Consider the following 4,357-nt stretch of genomic DNA (forward strand, 5'->3'; position numbering starts at 1 on the left):
CCATTAGGTAATTCAGAATCTTGATGAGCTGGGTCCCTACCATCACTATTTTAAGTTCTATTTTTTTATGTGTGTTTTTGTTTTTGGGTCACACCCGGCAGCGCTCAAGAGTTACTCTTGGCTCTATGCTCAGAAATCGCTCCTGGCAAGCTTGGGGGACCATATGGGATGCTGGGATTCAAACCACCATCCTTCTGCATGCAAGGCAAACGCCCTACCTCCATGCTATCTCTCCAGCCTTTAAGAACTATTTTTAAGAACTTCTCTGGCAATTCTAGTAGCCAGAGTTGACAAAGAAAAAAATGAAAAATTTTAAGATGTCAGGATGTCACCAACAAGGGCCCATGGTAGCTCATAACCAACCTTTATCACCCCAAGGAGGGTTCTCAGTGGAATGTTGTCTGAATGAAGATCTACAATTGAAGGAAGACTTAATAGGACCTTAAGGCATTCCAGGGAAAGGAAACAGGCTCTGCAAAAGTCTTGAGGCCTGAAGGAGCATGAGTCAGATCCTTCAGTTGGTGAATTTCATCTGGTTGTCACCTAAGCAGGTCAGGGTAAGATAGGGAGAAAGAAGCAGGGCCTGAAAGTGAAGCCTGTGAGCAGGATTGAGCACTCTGCCCCATCCCACAGGCATTGCAGAGCCATCCACATGCTTTAAGCAGAGATGCTGCAAAGCAAATACTAGCTGTAGAAAGATCACTCTGGTACACAGTATTAGAGGGTGGGATGGAGGAAATGACAAAACCAGTTACGAAAGATGATGGCAAGCTAGAGATATAATACAGGGTTGAAAACACTTGGCTTACACACATGGCACAAACCAGGAATGGTTTGATTCTTGCCTGCCTATAGTTCCCCAGCACTACCAGGAGTGATTCCTGAGTGTAGAACCAGAAGGAAGCCCTGAGCACCATCACATGACCCAAAAGAGACATGATGGGGCAGGCTGGGGAGATAGATAAGGAGTCAAGCAAGGACACATGCCTTGGCCTGTGTAAGGCCCCAAGTTTGATAGCCAGAACCATCTCCCAACACTTCAGCATCACCTAACTTTAGCCCAAAAAAATGCAAAGCATTTTCACTGACCCCAACTCCCTCCTGAATTGTCTTGCTTTCCCCCAGACCTTGAGAACACTCTGCTAATGGTATCCACTTTAGCAAAGTTCTATAGCCCCAGGTAACTCTCCTTTGACCTGAACTAAGAGAAAGGGCTGGAAGGAGCTAATACACAGCTGGTATCTTCCATTTACCATCTGTGACCTTAGACAAGTTACTTAAGTCTTCTAAACTCTAGATGCCCTCTTCTTTCTCTTTTTTTGTTTGATTTTGGGTTTGGGCCACACCTAGCAGTGCTCAGGGGTTCCTCCTGGCTAAATGCTCAGGACTTTGGACAGCTGGCAGTGTTTGGAAGACCACATGGTGCCAGGGATCAAACACAGACCTCATGCATGCAAATTATATGCTCCCTCCCCTTGCACTCTCTCACTAACCCCACAAAACTTTAGCACCATGATCACAAAATGGAAATAATAATACTTGTGCAGATATCTGCACAAAGAATGGCACTGATGAAATACCAAAGGATTCAGGCAAAATATACAAAAATGAACCTAGAATTACAATACTCTGGAATGCTCTGGGAAAATGTCCTAATTTTAAAAGAAGAAAGGAATTGGATGGGATAGTTAAGACACCTGCCTCATATGCAGCTGGTCCTAACTCAATCCCTAAGTCCTGACAGGAGTAAACCCTGAGCACAGTTGGATATAACCCCTTCTACACCCCCCTCAAAGAAAACCCTCTAGACAGATCAAAAAGAGGGCAAAGGAAATGAGGCACCACTGAAAATGTGTGAGTCCTTTGGCCTAGAAATTCCACTGTAGAATATGTCCTAAGGACATAGTGACATATATATGCATGCATGCGCGTGAGCGTGCGCGCACACACACACACACACACACACACACACACACACACACACACCTTGTAGATTAGAAATCACCATTTTGGGTGATTATGACTGTGAAAAGCCTCAAACCATCCTTATGATTTAATGTGGCCATTCAAGTGAATAAGGTAGATCTTTCTGCCCTGAAACTCGTACCAAAGTAACTTTTTCTCTGGGAGGGAAGGCAAGGTGTTATGGTTTTACTCTCTGCTTTTCTTGTTTTGGCTTCTCACCCAGCAGTTCTCAGGTGTTATTTCTGGTGGACTCACTCAGCATGTATTGCTGAGGATTGAAGCTGGGTTGGCAGCATACATAGCTAGCGTCCCACTCACTGTGCTACCTCTCCTGCCCACGTTTCCACTTGTCTGTGGGCAGGCACCATGTAATTGTAAAGCTAATAATAATCAGGGTCGAGGAGATGGTTCAAAGAGCTGGAGTATATGCTTTGCATGTGGGGGCCTGGCTTGAATCCCCAGAACTGCATGGGGATCCATGCAATGCAATGCAATCCATGGGGCACTTCCAATGTAGTCCCAAAAACTTAACAGTCCTATTCTTCCTCTCTGCTAAACTTGCCGCAATTTTTCATGATCATTTGCCAATTTTTATGACTAGCACAGAGAGGAGACTTGGGCTCAAGAGAACCATCCGAACTTTTCCTGCTCCTGTTTGGGCCAGAGCCATGGCTTTGGCCATCTGTCTGCCATGTCCCTTACCTGGCCCCACCCTACCAGCTGCTGGAATTCGATCCTGGCATCTGGCAACTGACACTTTTTTATGACAGAGTAGAGTGAAGCCTTCGTTGCTACTTTAATCTCTTGCCAGTTCTTCTCAGATAAGCTATTTCTTTTCAGCCACAATAATGACAAACAATATAGAGGGCCAGACTGACGTTAGCAGTATCAGTGAGGCCCAGCTTCCAACACTGTAGGCCTTAAATCATCCTAACCAGGTGCTCAGGACTTGCTTTCCTTCTTCCCCGAACTCTGCGAGATTTTTTTCTTTCTGTATTTTTCTTTCTTTTGTTCTCTTTATTTCATTCTTCCTTTTTCTCTCTTCTTTTCATTTTTATTCAATTAATTAATTATGATTTACAAAAGTATTGGTAGTTGAGTTTTAGGCAAATAATGTTCCAGCACCATTCCCACCCCCAGTGTACACTTCCCTCTACGTTGTGTCCCCAAGTTCTCTCCTACCCACCCCAGCTCCAGTATGATACCCTGTCAGGCACATTTAAATTTTGGTGCTTGTACTTTAGGTCTCATATTTTTGGTGTGGTTGAGTCTGTGCTTTTGGATCTATCTCTACCAAGGACCCTGACTCCTAGTTCCCCTTTACTTCCCTTTCTCCTCTTTTTCCTCCCCCACCCAGATTTCTTTCCTTCTCTGTCTTTCTCCTCCCTGTATTGGGGGGAGGTCAAGGATGATTTAGGCATTCTCCCTTTACTACATTACATTTCCCCTTCCACTTAATCTCTGTACCACAGAAAATTGAGATCACCATGTCTTTCTCTGACTTACTTCTCTCAACATGGTCCCTCCAGTTCCATACAGGTTGCATCAAATTACATGATTTCATCATTCCATACCATCAAGATTTCTTTCCAACATTCCAGTCCAAGGAGCAGCATTTCTCCAAGTGTATAAGCATGTTTTACTCCAGAAACAGTCAACAAAGTATACCTTACACTCTCCCTAAAATGAAGCACCAATGAAAAGCACTTTATTTTTATCCAGCTAGTCCTTGTATACATACACATGTGACTTTTTACAGCTGTTCTGTTGAATTCTATATTTTTCCATACTAAAATTGCCATGAGTCTGCCTTCTCTTGGGTTCCATCTCAAGACCCCCCTAACTCATAGCTCTTGCTGGAAAGCGAAGCTCAGCAGGCAGACGTCAAGGTCCATTTAAAAGGTGTTCAATGTAAGCTCACACACTCCAACACAGAATCCAAACTTTCATCCATGCCTCCTCTCACTGCCAGGTATATTTTCCTTAAGGGGATATATAGGAGCTAGAGAAATAGTATTATGGTCAAGGGCACAAACGCTGAATGTTTGAGATCCTGATTCAGTCTCTAGCACTATGTGGCCCCCAACTGGAGTCCTGAAGAGCCCCAGAACCTCGTGGTCACTGATGGTCCAGGCATCATTGAGTCCTCAGGCCCGGATTCAAGCCACAGGCCTGATTAACTGACAGTAACTGGTAGCACCCTAGGACTGCCCCAAACACAATTTAGGATACAATTAAAACTAAGTGAAGAGGGGAGAGACAGTACAGGCAGGACCCTCACATGGCCAACCTGGGTTGAATCCCTGGTACCACACCATATGTTCTCCCAAGTGTAAGGTGAACCTGGCTAAAACCCAAAAAAAAAAAAAAAAAAAGGTGTTCCCTTGACTTT

This window comes from Suncus etruscus, chromosome 12 (assembly GCF_024139225.1).
Source record: "Suncus etruscus isolate mSunEtr1 chromosome 12, mSunEtr1.pri.cur, whole genome shotgun sequence".
NCBI classification, from domain to species: domain Eukaryota; kingdom Metazoa; phylum Chordata; class Mammalia; order Eulipotyphla; family Soricidae; genus Suncus; species Suncus etruscus.